The sequence below is a fragment of the Myiozetetes cayanensis genome, unplaced genomic scaffold, assembly GCF_022539395.1.
Source record: "Myiozetetes cayanensis isolate MyiCay16 unplaced genomic scaffold, myiCay2020 scf2-11, whole genome shotgun sequence".
NCBI classification, from domain to species: domain Eukaryota; kingdom Metazoa; phylum Chordata; class Aves; order Passeriformes; family Tyrannidae; genus Myiozetetes; species Myiozetetes cayanensis.
Genome location: NW_026087411.1, coordinates 28,071,406 through 28,087,719, shown reverse-complemented (window position 1 = coordinate 28,087,719; position 16,314 = coordinate 28,071,406). Strand labels below are relative to the sequence as shown.

Below are 16,314 nucleotides of genomic sequence, written 5' to 3'. Positions count from 1 at the left end.
ACTAACAAAGGTCTGTGCTGTGTCTGTCACATAAACCACCCTTATTTCTGGGGCAAGCTTTGCCACCTGTGCTGAGATTGACCATGGGGGTGGAGGACAGTGACATTCCCTTGGACCTCTGGCAGCTGTGGTCCTCTTAAGGATCATCTCTAGGCCGTGCCTTGCCTGCCCCTTGGGAGCCCTTGGGAGGCAGGGAGTAGGGAGCATGCCTGCACCACATGGGCACCAACCAGCCCTGGCTTGGCTCTGACCCTCTTGCCCGGATACCACTGGTTCTGCTCTGGGCAGCAGGGAATGACAGCTGTTTGCCTCCCAGTGGCCTTTTAACAATAACTGTTGTTTTGCCATGTTCAGTGCTATGCAGTGACCCCAACAACTGGCAAAATTCAACTTGATTGATGATCATTTTTAACTTGATTTGCTCATTTTGGTCCACAGTGTCCTTTCCCCCTCCTCCCCTAAAACTGGCTTGGTTTCTAAGACCAGACTGATACCAATTCTTCCTAGTACCATAAAACTAGTCCCAATTTCCCTTTTTTTAATCATACTTTTATACCAGCAAAAGCAATACACTGGACACACTAGAAGTATCTTATTTCATTCCAGAACCAGCATATGGACTATCTCCCCTGAGAGGTTTTGCCTCTGTAGTTGTAATAAATAGGCCCCAAGAGTCATGGGACAAGAGCAAAGGGCCTGGACAAAAACTTAGTTAAAACAGTTGAGCAAAATTTCTAATGGAAGTTAAGGCTACAAAGTAATTTTCCAGTTTTGAGTACCAGTGGTTCTCAGCCTTAAACTCCTACTTACCCTAAAATCAGCTGCATATGATATTCTGGCAAAACAATGCCACTTCCACAGAAATGCGTTCGTAACATTACAAGCAGCTGACAGGGCAGAGCAGTGTAACCACTGCAAAGGAACCTAAAGCAGTGTGTGCAGGATAGGGGTGCCTACCCCATGCCTGGCCTCTGCTTGCCCAGCCCTTCCACAGTGGCTGTTTGCATTGGTGTTCCCAGTCAGGAAACTCCCTGCTTAACACTTGCTTAGCCTGGGGTTTGGATACTCTCTTCCATTGGGGTAAGCGGAGAGCATTGCCTGGCAAATGACAAGTTAACAAGTGAAGCTGCACCCTGGCCTGCAGCTGTAGCAGCACCTGTTTCAACAGTTCTGTATTCCTGAGCATAACAGGGGCAGGTGAAGGTTTTTATCAATTTCTGTTGGGCCTTTGTCTCCCTTCTGGTTTCCGGAGTGCTCCCACAATGGCAGGTGGAGCAAGAGCAGGTGACCGCTAGTTAAGCATTGCCAGTGTCTTTTGTCTGATGCATAATACAAAAATCTCCAGCCCATCTGAGAGTTTGTAATCTAATCAGTGCATGATTAATTATTAAAGCTATTTTGGTACTGTTGTTACAGACAGAAGTAGAATTTCTGCTGTAGCTCTAGCAGGAAGAATTCGTCATTTTTACATCAAATATCTCTCATACAGTGATCACTGGGAAATGGAAGTGGCCAAATATTTTAATGAGGAATACTCAGAATATCTGGTGTCAAATAGCATAAATTATTACTCGACAGCAACACAGAGCAGAATACTATCTTTTTGATTTTTTTTAGTAATTGCTCCGCTGTTGGCTATTGGAGCAAAAAAAAAAAAGACAACTGCCTGTCACCCAGGCCTTAGTATGACAGTGAAATGGAATGCAAGTTCTCCCTGCAATGTTACTGTGCCTCTCTGCTTGTGGGTGATGCTCTGAGGTTGTGAAACGGCCGTAGATCTCCCTTTTGGTGGAAATGAATAATGATAAATAACTCCCAAAGCAAAAAACTAGGAGAACAGCAGACTTCCATGCAGAATGGAAAAAGGCCTCCTAGCATTTTTTTACAAGATGGAAAATTACAGGATGATTGGAGAATATACAGAAGGATTTGATGCCAGTAAACTTTTACTGAAATCCTTACTTCTCATACATAATTGAAGTAGTCAGTAACTCTAAAGCTCAGCTACTACTGACCCCAAGGGTATAATAAATTCAGATGTTGGTAAGTAAACGTTTTGTGAGGGGGTGTTTTCAATACAGGAGCTGCTGCACAGAGAACAGCATCGTGCATCAGACCGATTATGTAGATACCCTGTTCAGCCTTGCTTCTGGTCTGTGCAGACATGACTGGTCAAACATGACTTAAAGAGCAATAGCAGAACTGATTCAGCTGCAAGGTTAACTGCAGTAAGAACTATTTTTGGCTTACAGAAACAGACCTTCCTTCTTTGGTATTGTGGATTAAACTACATGGGGTTTGGTGGAATCAGAGAAGGTCGGCGCAGAGCAGAAGGAACAGACTCAGAGTGAAATCAAGATTGTCCAAACACTGGAATAGAAAGTAGTAGCTTTACATTTACCTGCTTCAAAGTCCGCTATAAGAAAAATAATTCTCACCTACTTCACAAAAATAATGAATTTGAAAACAACCAGTAAGGTGCATTTTTTCTGCCCACTGACAAAATATAAACACAGAGTATATAATATTTTGCATTCTTCAGCATTTGTTTTTCAGGAATTCTAATATACTCCAGACTTTGAGATAATCCTTTTATCTTTGAGAGCCTGGAGACAATTCATTCCATAATTATACAAGTTATTTAACCTTTCTATAAAGCAGGAGATGCTAGTTTGTATGAAATAAAATAAAGAATTGGATTTAAAAAGTTGTCTGATATGGTGTGGCTCATTCTAAAATGCAAATGTCATGGTTTTGACTAAGCTTTATGGTTCTGAAGCAGTTTTAAACCTATTTATATTCTGTGCCACTAGTCTGGAAGGTCCTTGTTTTTCTGTGTGTCTGGAAAAGGGCATTTTTGTTTCTTACAATCCAGCACTGACTGAGATCCTGTGCCTCTAGAGAAGAGAAAACACTTCTATTTATACCTTAGCTCTTGTTATTCCTGATTTGTCAGAAGCTGGTTTACAACTTTAGTATAACTATTTTTATATGATGCTGCCCTGAGAAGCTTTTTAGGGAAAGTGCTTTGTAAGTGGAAACTATATTGTTCAACGGCCTTTCCAGCAAGTAAAGCCTTTTTCAATCCATCATGCACAGCATAATAGGATGCATTTCACAATAAGATGACTTGCTTACCAAAAAAAAATCGGAGGCCGCAAGGCCAAAAGCTACAGTTCACAGAGTGGCAGCAGTTGTACTGCCTTGTTCCTGGGCAATCTCTTCCTCAGCCTTTGCCCTGCCAGCTTGTCCTCTAAGGCAAGGGCAACGGTGACCATGTAAGAACAGGAGGGGGCTCTGGTTTCTGAAGCCTGACGTTGTTACTGAACCTCAGAAAACTTTTCTTGTGTGATCTTTCCAAGAAGTCACAGTCCATGTGTGCTCTGGATATTACAGGGTTTCATTCCATTAAATACAGTGTAAGAGCATGTTACCAAGGCCTAAAAGGAACACCCTAAAAGGATGTTGTATAGCAGTAAAAGAGAAATGTTATGCCTGTGATGATAAATTCTTCATTTAGTGAATAAATCAGAACATCAATCCAAAGCTGTCAGAAACTGCCTTATAATGTAGAACCAATGACACTGCTCTCAATGATGCTTATAGTCTCCCAGGAGCATTCATAGCAGTGCACAAATGAACGAAGCCTGAGGATTACACTGATTTAGTGCAGTCTAAATCCATGGCAATGCAGAGATGTCCAACTCTGCGAAGGAATTGGGCCTTGGAGAATTCCTGTTATATTTATAGCAGTCCACAACTGTGTGATACTGGATTATGCTAAGGATGTTATCACTCTGTCACATCTGCTCAGCATTCCTTGCTGTACCCCTGCCTACTCTGTACCCAAACTGCAAATTAGCCCTATGTAACACAAAACCAGCTGTCAGCGAAGATGCTCGCTATCCATTCCTCATAAGTGGGGAAAGCCTATGTCTCCCTTCAAGAATCCCTGGGCTATGCTTTGATGAAAGGTTACTAGTGGAACTGGAGAAACATTTCCAGCCTTCAGATATATTCAGACAGTCTTGTGCCGAGAGGGTCTGTGTCTCAGCTATGAGATAATTTCAGCTGAAATGCTCAAGGAGTAGAACACCCTTTGGTGACTGTGTGTGGTGCGTTGACCCTGGCTGGATGCCAGGTGCCCACCAAAGCCACTCTGTCACTCCCCTCCCCAGCTGGACAGGAGAGAGAAAAGAGAACAAAAGGTTCATGGGTTGAAACAAGGGTAGGGACTAATTACCATCACAGGCAAAACAGACTTGCCTTGGGAAAATGAATTTATTACCGATCGCATCAGAGTAGGATAATGAGAAATAAAACCAAAACCTAAAACATCTTTCCCCACCCCTCCATTCTTCCTAAGCTTACACTTGGGATTTCCAATTTCTCTACCTCCTCCCCCTGCAGCAGTGCAGGGGGAGAGGGAATGGGGGCTGTGGTCAGTTCATTCATTCCGTGTTGTCTCTGCCACTCCTTCCTCCTCAGGGGGACTCCTCACACTCTTCCCCCACTCCAGCATGGGGTCCCTGCCATAAGAGACAGTCCTCCATGAACTTCTCCAATGTGAGTCCTTTCCATGGGCTACAGTTCTTCATGAACTGCTCTAGTGTGGGTCCATTCCTCATGGTTCAGCCCTTCAGGAACAGGCTGCTCCAGTGTAGGTCCCCCAGCAAACCTGCTCTAGCATAGGCTCCTTTCTCTGCAGGTTCTACCAGGAGCCTGCTCCAGCATGGGCTTCCCATGGGGTCACAGCCTCCTTTGGCCACCCACCTGCTCTGGTGTGGGTCTCCTCCATGGATGTCAAGTGGATCTCTGCTCCAGCAGCTGGAGCACCTCCTCCCTCTCCTTCTCCAGTACCCTTGGTATGTGCACAGATGCTTCTCTCACATATTCTTACTCCTTTCTCCAGCTGTTTTGCACAGCAATATTTTTCCTCCTTCTTAACTACATTTTCCCAGAGGCACTACCACCATCACTGAAGAGCTCAGCCTTGGCCAACGGTGCGTCCATCTTGGAGCACTGGCTCTATCGGACATGGGGGAAGCTTCCAGCAACTTCTCACAAAAGCCACCCCTGCAGTCCCCCACTACCAAAACCTTGCCGTGCAAACCCCACACACAGTGATTGAATCAGTTATAAAGCTCTTTATTTTGTCTTTATGGTTTCCTTCTCCCTGAAAGAGCCATGTTTATCCTCTACGTGATGGAGAATGATTTATTTCTGGAAATGTTACTGGCTGGGTTTTTTTCCATTTGCATTTATTTGTCTGTGGAATACTTTTTTTAATTATTTTTTTGGAGGTTAATATTTTTCTCCCCACATTTTTCATTATGTTTCACTGGAGACATATTTTGGCAGTTTAAAGTAAGACAGACTATCTTGAAACTTTCCTGAAATCAAAGTAATTTGACTATCTTCAAACTATTTCCTAACCTCAAGGCCTAGCAAGGGTGACTACTTCTACTGTGTCCAGGGCTGCTGATACTGTGTGGAAGCATTGCTGTCTTTGTAGGGTACCCTACAGATACTGATGTGGCTGTGCATGGCTGTGCTTACAGGAGCAGACCTTTTGTTAAAAACTTCTAATACATGAAACATTGGAAAATTACAAAGAGATTTTCCACTAACTCAGTTCTTCCTGTATCTTTGCATGGAATTTTGAGCCAGAACAAAATGATAAGAAGTCCTTAACACAGACTTATCAAATTTTGCAATCAAATAGCAGGGCTAACCTTTTTAGGTCTAAGTTAGGCTTTTGGTGCTGACTAAAGAACACTGCAAAGATACTTGGGTTGAAAATAAAGAAGTACTAGGAAAAGCACACAGTAGCCCAGACCTTTAGGGTTTGGGTCTGCAGCTGCACTACTGTGCTTAATCTGTGCTCTGGTAACCGAGTGTTTCTACAGCCTTGTAGAACATGTTACTCTAATCCAAAGGAAAATATATAGAAAGAATCATGGTGGTGGTGGTGCTTGTCTGTTCCTCGCTTCTTCCGCTCTGCCTCCCCCCCACACCTCCCAGTGATGTCTGACGTGGTCTGCACACTCCAGACCAAGTCATGGAGAACTGTTATGCTGCTGCCTCACCATATACTCCTTCCTCCCAGCCACGTGCAGAACGGCTGTGCTCAGCCACTGTTTAACAGCGGCGGGAGGTGTAAGCTAACACATTTTAATTTGCATTCCCTGTAGGTTGACAGTGCACTGCTAATTCCAGTGATTCAGACTGCAGTTTCATAATAGGTTTAAGCCAATCCACGATTATGCTACTGCTGAAAGGCTCAGTCCCCACTCATGTTTTTATCCTTGTCTCATGTTCCCACACCCTCCTCTACATCAGATCTAGAACCTGTGCAGCCAAGCAGTGAGGCAGCTCAGTTCTCTGATCCTTCTAAGTCAGACAACATTGACCAAGCAACAATAGTTTCTGCCCAGATCAGCAAGTTGCTGTATTACCACATGATAGCTAGTCCAAAGCAAAGGAGAAGGAGGTTAAAAACACTCCTTTCAGCCTGATCTTGGATCAACTTGAGCCAACTGTGAAACCTCACCCTCGGTCAACACCAGGCAATTCATTAACTCAGTTGTGTATCCAAGTCCTAATACTCTGGCTCCTTCTTCACACAGGGAAAGCTGCCTGTTCCACTCTTCCCCCTGTACCCTCTGGGCTCAGACCCCAGGAATGAGGGAATGACCATGTTTCCTTTCAGTATCTTTACGAAACTCTGTCCTGGGAAGGAGCAAGCCCTGACTTTCTTGCATTTATGTTGTGACATACTTGCACAGCCATGAATGGGGAAAATTTCTTCCTGACTTACTCAAGCTGAACAAGGACAGCATATTCTCTGGTCCTTCACATGTCCTGAGAACTTTGAGGTAACTACACTACACCCACTGTAGACTATCAGTTGGGAAACACCAAAGCCAAAGCATACCACACAATGCTTCACATCAGCCATCAGGAATTTTTACCCACTTCCTGACAGATTTCCTGATGGTTCATTAACAGTGATTAATCAGCCTGACCGTTAACCCCCTGCATTCCTGAGAGATTAATTTCAGTACAAGACCTCCTGCATGCAATTTCTTTGCTTTCTGAAACATCCTACTATATTAAGTTATGCACTGTTTCTAAAAAGAACAGTGACAAGCATTACAGATGCATGAATTCCCCTGAAATGTTTGGTTTGTGGTGAATGTTGGAAATAAAACATACAACATTCACAACTCTGCAATTTTTAATTTGTATGTCATCTAAAAAGCACAGATGAAAGTATCTGTTTTACATTTCAAAGCCCCTATACAGCATGTGCTTTGAAGGCAGGTAATAGTGATGGGAAATGAACCCAAATTAAGATCAAGGATGTTAAGAACACCCACTTTGAGACATCTGTGGGCTGAATCCAGAGCTCCAGATCTTTTCGTGAACTAACAGGAGTCATATGAGCTATCCATCCTTTGAAAGTGAGGCACAGCTTGGGTACCTCAAAACTGAGATATGCAGAATTAGTAAGTGGACTCCACAGCTCTACTGGACTCTCAATCAGGATCAGAACAGAGTTGCTCTCACCTCACTGTTTACAAGAAAAATACTGCAAGTTGTCTGTGAGGTGATGGCTTTCTCTTAGTGCACACTAAAGAAAACTGGGAAGGAGTACAGGAGACCTTCATTCTGATGTGTAATAATATTCCAGTATGCTGCTCAGCACTGGGGAACAAAGTTATTCTGTGTTACAGACTGTGTTAGTCTAACCCCAGAAAGCCAACAAAGTATTCACCCACAGGGAGCACTCTGTTTTCTGAATCATCGAAACAATTCAGTGTGATGATGCTCATATAAACACCTTTCAACTCCAGATAGCACTAATGAGAGGTGACGAATTTATTTCTTTCTTACACAATGGAGTAAGAGCACTGAACCAGGAATTCCACATGCCATTCTGAAAACAATGGATCCATGTTGCTGAACCTGTGAGACTCCCGTCAACCAAACAACTCATCACTACTCTGATTTCTGTGCTACCAGAGTAACAGATATTTCAGCAAGGAATATTTCAATTTGGGATACACTTCTGTGTAAATTTCCTGTTTAAGATTCAGTGAACTTTTGCCTGATAGCAGCCTCTTTCCTGGTTTCACACTTGAGCTATGTTCTTTCATTTGATCTGAAAGTTCATACCTCATAGAGAAACTCAGAAACAGCAGAGGAACCCCCCACACTTGGTTTAATTTTTTTGTTTGTTTGTTTGCTTGTTTGTTGTTTTGTTGGTTTTTTCTGAAATGCATACAAAATACCATATGACATACAAAACACAGTACTGGAAAACTCATTACACTTCAGGTGAACACAAAATCTCCAGTGGCACTCTTGCAAAGTACAGCATATATACCATGATGTGTCAACAAAAGGGAAGTACATGGACATCATTGCTAACAGATATATGATGGACTTTCAGTTGAACATGCTAAAGGAGCTGTATCTACCTTTCCCAGAGTCTGAACTTGCAAAGAATCAAGAGTCGTGGTTGAAGCCTGGCACTAAATATAGTAGCTCTTCAGAAGGTTGATTTGTACTTCTCAAACTGGTTTATCAAGCCTCAAAAACGCAGCTACTCTACCACTCTAATCAAAAGTTTCACTTATCTCATTTCCTCGAGGAGTACTTCACTCCTTTCATTATTCATGTCACACTTGCATCAAATTGTGACTTTCATCCTAACAAAGCTCATGCTTTCAGGTTAATTCACAAATTTCATTTAATGAACAAATGAAACTGGAGCTGAAGCTCTGCCCAGAATACATCACGATATTTTCATAGTACACTGCAAATTCTGGCAGTGGGTTTCCCTTTCAAACAATGAGCTCCCCAGCCAGGAAAGAACTGTGCTAATTGTCACTGACTGGATCACCCTGTATCATGCATGAGGCTGACATGGCTTCAGGACCCCATAATCTAACAGCTAAGTAAGAAGAAGGAAATCTCTGTGCTGGGCAATTTCACTAGCCACATGTGTTTTTTTTTCTCTCAGTCTGAAAGATGCCAAAAGACTCTTAGTGATCCCATCTAATCTGACGAGGAGCACTCAGAATGACACAACTGCCATCTCGCCTGGAATTGATCAAAAAAACATTCTTTTTTTGCACGAAAGCTCCATATGCTCGAGTGCCTCTTTCAAAACCACAGTATCTAGCCTTTGTTGGCTGGCCACTGCTTCTGCCTACCTCTGAACTACACATCCTGTGAGGGAAAAAAAACCACCAAACTTCAGGAGTTTTTTTTGTCTGAGCTCACCCTAGCTTTGTCCTCTTGCCAGCTCCCTGCATTCTTTTTCCAACTGAATTTGTGTAATCGTTTCTTTGAGTACTCAAGCTGTATCTCCTCTCTCAAAGTTCAGTTAGATGTGACTTAACAAGCCAGAACTGCTGCTCTGCTGTAGAGTATTGTTCACTGCTACCCACTCATTCTGTTGTCCTTAACCTGTGGGGCAGGAACACAGAAAACAGGGCTCCCACACCTCACTCACGGTCTTCAGCAGTAGGTGAGCACCAAGGTATTCTCTGCGGGATTCCCTGTAAAATGGATCTTTCCAAGAAAAACACTACCTGCTTAATGATTTCAGTAACAAAATCATAGACAACAGCAATGAGGCACAGGCTTCTAGAGACTTCTCTTACCTTTTTCCCATTATTTCTGTGTCTATTTGTGCTTTGAAATGAATAAAACAAATACTTCTTATAGCTATTTGGGCAGTTGACAAACATTGCTGCCAGAATTTGGGAATCTGTTTTTCTACAGGTGAGTTGTTCTAGAATAGCTGGTTTTATGTCTTCATGTCTACCTCTACAAACATAGACACAAAAGAAAACCCTGAGGAAAGTGACAAAATCATCACACTCAACTGCTATTAAGCCAAATATATAATAGCCAAAATTTGGCTATGAGACACCCCTATACATTACTGCTATTAATCACCAAAACTTCACAACTTTGACTTCCATCCATTTCTCTGTCCATGGGGCAGGCTACTAAAGATTAACTCCTTTATTCTTGATAAGAAATGCAACTTCTGGCATTTTCTGTGGTTAGAATTTGCAAAAGCAAGAAGACTGATTTCCCCACTATTCTCATTTCTCTGTTCTTGTTCTTTTGAAAACCTAATTATGCAATATCACCGATCCAACTCAGACTTTTCTGGTTTCTGTAGTGACCAGAATTACTTGGCAGTGAAAACTCTGTTGGAGGAAATCAGGAAATCTGATATTGTTCAACATGAACATTACTGCAATTGGCATTTCTGGGCAACTAAGTAGGTGAGGGGCTCCAGAGCCAGGTTTGCCTTCTCTCTCACCATATACAGAAATGATGTGAAGAGACTGAGAAGAGTAAGTTATCTTCCACCAAGCCTGGATGATACCTGGTTCCACAGAGAATAGCTTTAAAGAAGAAAAGGAGAGATATTACATTTGTAAGCTAACCATAAAGAGGGAAAAAATGATGAGGAGTTTGGCCAAGAATATGCTGCACTATTACACAGCAGATCACATTTGCAACTTCCTACGGCTCAGGCCAGAAAAAGATACTTGGGAAGGTGACGCTCTGGATGTGCCAGAAGCGCCAGCTTCCACTAGCTATTTTTAACTGCAGGAATTTAATTAGAAGGATGGCTGCACACAGTTGGGTCTTCCTTCCTCTCGATCCTTTGTGCAACATAGAAATCCCTGAGTGCTATGTACCATTACTGGCCTTGAGTGCATGCACTGGCACACCAGTACCTGCTCTGACACAGGGTGAGCTACATACTAGGACTGAACATGCTCTGGAGAGCCTGTGCTGGCTTCATCATAAAGTCAAGGGGATGACAGCAAATCAAGAAAAGGGATGCAGCACGTTTTGCTGCAATGATTTTGAATTGAATTGCATTGCAAGCCGTAGTTAGCCCAAGAGAAGCAATAAAAGGGTCATTTCCTACTCTGCTCTTGACCTGTATAAATCATACCATTGTTTCATTTACTAAAACATCCCGGAAGTGAGATGGCACAAAGATAGCTTCAAGATTTCTGAACTCAGCTTCCCTAGACCTCATCAGAATGTAATCTCTGGTGGAGATGTAGGATGCTGTATCCTTCACGTGTTCTGGTCCCCAAACAAAACATTTCAGTTGCTGCATAAATGCCACCAGCATCCCTACCTTTTTATGTCCAGACCAATCAACTGGGTTAATTTCCAAACTGGAATATTTCTTAGTATGGCAATTCTTAGTATGCCAGCAGTGGAGCCAGAGCACTTGTCCTTGTAGCATATTTCCATAAACTCCTTACAGGCTCTTCAAGAAGCATCCAATGCAAAGCAATTCTGCATTGCTATGTACTTTCTCATTTATGTGGACATTTACAATGATGTCCAGTTCTAAAAATGAGACAACTGATAGCTTGACAAAAATTTTCCTCCAGTCCTCATTTTTTTTTAAGAGAAGCACAGAGAAGAAGTTATGGTTAAACAAGGGAAGCAGGTTCACTTGCCACTGATTAAGCCAGTCTCTATGTGCTTTTGTTTGCCACCTACAAAACAGCAGTATGAATATAATTTCACCTCATGTTGTAAGGACTCGAGTAGGAAATAATGTAAGGTGCTTAGCAACTTTTTGTATATGTATACATGTATAGGAATGAAGCTGTAGGACAGAATGTCATGACCTTTTACTGATCCTGTGTAGCAAAACCAAACAACTCTTGTTATCACTAAAGTAACATAGAAATTCAGCTTTACTATGAGGATTTTGTTGCCTGGCACTCTACAGTCTTAGAAGGGGCTTAGAAAACTAAATATTGGCTTAAATCTTCTTTTTTATAATATGTCTTCATTAAGTACCCCTTGTAATTTAATGCAATTTGTGGCAAATGCTAATACTGCTTCTCCCTGTCAGCTGTATCTCTGTTAAATTATGCATTTCCATCTGGAAAGAAACTGTACAGGACTGTAGGCTCTCTTCTACTTAGAGTCAGGAATGGAAAGGGATTTAATTAGATGCTCCGTGGTTGAGAAAAGGACTAGAGCAAAGCTTGGGTGGTCCATGGAATCTTCCACTGGAAAACAAGGCTGCAAATTGTACTGTACAAGTCTGCTTCTGTTTGCTCATTTTGTTTACATTGTTTGTTCTTACAGATTAAAATAGACAGTTACTAGGCAGATAAACAGCGTTTCCTTCCATGACAATGTTGTCTAGAAGTTAAGAGAGTAGCATGGGACAATATAAGCCTGTGCTTTGTTTTTGGCTGCATCACTCCAACTCCCTGTATAACTTGGAGCAGGACATTTTTAGCTTGTGCCTCAGTGCACCCAATCACTAACATTTTTGTTGCATTTTTCCTATTTGTAAAAGGGGGATAATATAGCTTTCTGCTCTCCAGGAGCAAAAAGGGTGCATCCAGCTTGCTCCACCTTTTCTTGGTTGACTGCCAATGCAGAGGGATACAACTACTGCAATCCCTCTTTTCACTGGATACCTGTACACCCTTAGGCGGCTGACCAAGCCTTCAAAAACTGAAGTGTCGTTAGAAGGCCTGAATCAGAAACAGAAACATGTGAGGAGCCAAGCAAGTCTCATCTAGACTTAACTGTGAGTCAACTCAAATGCAGTGATTTCAGTCATGTGCTCTTTCACAGTTCAGCTGAACTTCAGAACTTAATAAATGCAGCTTTAAATAGATTTACAGTGCAGATCACTGATTGGAGTGCCTGGCAGATTAACTTATTCCTCATGGTTTTCTATTCCAAAATTCAATGGATTCCATATTTGCAAAAGAGGGAATGCAGAAGGCTAAGTCAGAAAGTGGGCTATGACTGGAACTAAACTTATTTATTAACCTATTTGGGTTGCATGTTAAAGAAAGGAAGCTATTATGCTATTGGTTTGTGGGATGTTAATGGGAGTTCTGGGCATAATTACTCTACTGATAAATAAGCTGTTTGCCAAGTAGTAAAAAAAAAAAAAAGGAAAAAGAAAAAGAAAAAGGGAAAAAGGTTAGGTTTTAGGGTTAGAGAAAAAAGAAAAAATAAAACCTTTGTTGTCCTTTTACTCCTTGCTACATCCTTGGGTAGGAAAAGGTTAAACAATCAACAACATTTTTCTTTTCTTAGCAAGTTAGAGAACTGTACATCAGACACATTGTCTGCCAAATGCTTCATTTACTACCAGCTGCATTTTTACTTTGTTGGGAGATAGCTGAAATAAAATCACTGTTCTTTGTGCAAACGGCATGCTAAATAATGTAGGGCTACAAGATTATTAAATAGCAAAGGCATTTGATAATATTAGAGTCAACCACAAGTCCCACTTCTGCTGATGCACAGAATTTTAAGTAATTAGTCATTGCACAGAGTGTTGTATTTATATCCCCTTGAGCCTCAGACGTTAGGCCACAAAGTCAGGAGACAAAGAATTGCTGTTATTAGGAGGACTGTTTTGGATTTATTTATATTCTAAGGCTTTATTTCAGTGTCCACTTCACTCCTCTGGCTCAGGCTTCCTCCAAACCAGAAGATACAGCTAAGTCAGAGAATTTTTAGTGTAAACCATATTTTTACAGACAAGACCTCGCAACTTCAAGCAGAAGTACTTCAATAAGTTTGCAAAGCCCCCAAAGAAGCACAACTGGCCTGAGGTTATATGACAAGCCTGGGAAAAAGGCCTCCCAGGTTCTGTTCTGATCTCTAACAGACTTCTCATGGCTTATATGCAACACATTAATAGCAGCTCCAATTTATGGACAGATAAATTGGGATACAAAGAAGACAAGTAGCTCTCCCAAGGATTTACAGCAAGTCTTTTGCAGAGCCCTGGAACTCTTACTCAGTCCTTTGTTCAAATTGCTAAACCACACTGCCTTCTTTAGACCACAATTGCTGCACAGGCCTGAATACTGTGACATATCTAAAATTATATAGCTATACACTTATATGAGGCTTTATTAAAATAAAGGTTGTGTAACATCCTTTGGAGTTCAATACAAAGCTGCTCAGTGAGTAGTCTACTGCTTCAAGACACCCTTCATAATTCTCTCCCCTAGTAATAGAGACAGATCTAATATATATATAATATATATAATAAGAATTATGAGGAAAACAACAGGATTTGAACACAAAATATCAAATGAAAATTCATATTGTAACAATGAACCTTTCTTTTGCAGAATTGACATGAAAAAGTAATGGAAACATTTATGATTATGACAAATAGTAAGTGTGTATTGTCTGCCTCTGAGAATATTGTACAGTGAAGAACTATATAGACTAAATCATGCACTCATGACAAATTTCAGGCACAACTGAGTAAATTAAATTTTAAATATTATCCTGTCTCCTCAATGAGTTTCCTGTTTATAAGCATGGCTCCTCAACCTGTGACCTCCTTAGCTTGCCTCAGCAGGTTGTGCACTCCCTATATTTGAAAAACACAACCAGAAAATGCTGGTACTATAAGAAATATGGTAAATTTAATGGCTGTGCTTAGAAATACTGTAAAATTAAACATTCTGGGTTCTCCGCAAGATTTAAAAGGCAACCATGGACTTCTGCTATTACTAAAGGCATCATTGTGAAAAGGGGTTCTAAATTTTCATTAAAATATTGCGTACCCAAGTGTGTACATTTGCCTTTCCAGAAAATACATCCACGCTGAAGCCAGATATGCAGATGGAACAAAAATTAGAAAGTCACCCTATCTGATGCAAGTATATATTCATCATCTTGATCCAAGCTGGGCTCTGGAGCAAAACCAGGTTACAAAAACTAACCCTAGATTACCTTCCTCCCCAAACTGATCTCCATCCTGTAACCTGGAAATGGGGGAGTGACAGCAGGGCAGCTCTGGCTTGCTTAGTCAGAGAGCAACCCATTTTCCCCTAATGCAGGGGAGATTCTGCCAGTGCCATCTCTCTGTCCTAGACAGGATGCCCCAACTTCAACTGCAAGCAGCAACCACAGAGCAAAGTCTCAGAGCCAGTAGACATATTCCAGCCTGCCATAGCCACCAACTGCCAGACTGCCCCACTTCCAAAGGAGGTCTGGCATGGATGACCCTCTGAATCCCAGGATTCCCAAGTTCCAGACTAGAGTTCCAGACAGCCCAAATACCTCTGCAAAACCCACCTGCACGCATTAAGCCCTAGGCAGGCCTCTGGTAGAACCTCAGGGGCTTGACTTGGTCCCTAGCTGTCACTTGAACTGCTCAGCACCATATGATCCCATAGTGCTTTTTTTGCAAAATGGAAGGGAACTAATCTCACTGCTGGCCAAATTCCAGCTTTGAGTAATTACATTCTTCTGACAAATTTTCCTTGGCAGTTTCAATGGAATATAATTAGTAAATGTAAATAGATGTAAATAGTGCTGTAAATTACACTTTGCGTGATTGTCAGAAGCAGAGGAGGAGAGCGAGGGTGAAGGGGCAAATCGAGCAGAGCTTCGTTCTCTGATATGGGTGTTGTGGCCTTCTCTCTCATCAGACACTCTCTCTCATCAGTGTATGTCACTGCCAAGACAGTGTGTTCAGGGCTTCTTCAGCAGGATCATCGTGTGGTTCATTACACAGATCCACTTCACCTCAAGTACAATTTTGACATGATGTCATGTCCCACAGCTGTTTGTGAGCAGCTGCCATGTTCCACCTCAGCTGTGCTTCTGCTTCAGCAGCAGGCAAACTGCTTCACACACACACATGCAACTGCAAAATGAGCGTACATGATATTATTGTTTTCTATGAAATGCTTATCAAATTTGTGAATGGTTTGTGAAACCTTCTGCTACCAACAGAAGAAGTGTCATATAAATGGAATTATATAATTATCCTTCACTGCTATTTTAATGCAGCTTCATGTACTATTTTCACCTAGAGTGGAAATAGCTTCTCCCTAAAATAAAGTAAATGCATATACTTAACTCCATGTAGTCAAGTACATTTAAAAGCAACTATTTAAAGTAATGAAAATAGATTATAATATATACCTATCTTATGTTAGTACGTTATTATGTGTCAAATGTCTCATGTACATCATCTGTTTCAAATACAAATTGATATGGCCAGTGGGCTTAATTAGATCTTTCTGTCATCCAGAAAATTCAAGGATGATTTTCCAATAATTCAGTTATTTTTCTGTTTATTCAAAATTTGCATATAGGAAATAGCTAGCAGAAACTAGTAAAATGAAGGGAAAGTTAATTTTCTTAACAAAAGCTTGCTGCACTATTAAGCTATAAGAGGAGAAACAGATGTTTCAGCTTTACAATACCATGTCTTGCAAAACTTCCCTCTGA

At 41.4% G+C, this 16,314-nt stretch overlaps 1 protein-coding gene across 4 annotated transcripts in view; it reads right to left on the bottom strand.

Annotated features, from left to right (window-relative positions):
* RBKS (ribokinase) overlaps positions 1-16,314 on the bottom strand; it is a 70,571-nt gene that overhangs the window by 1,773 nt on the left and 52,484 nt on the right. The gene's annotated exons all lie outside the window — the stretch shown is intronic.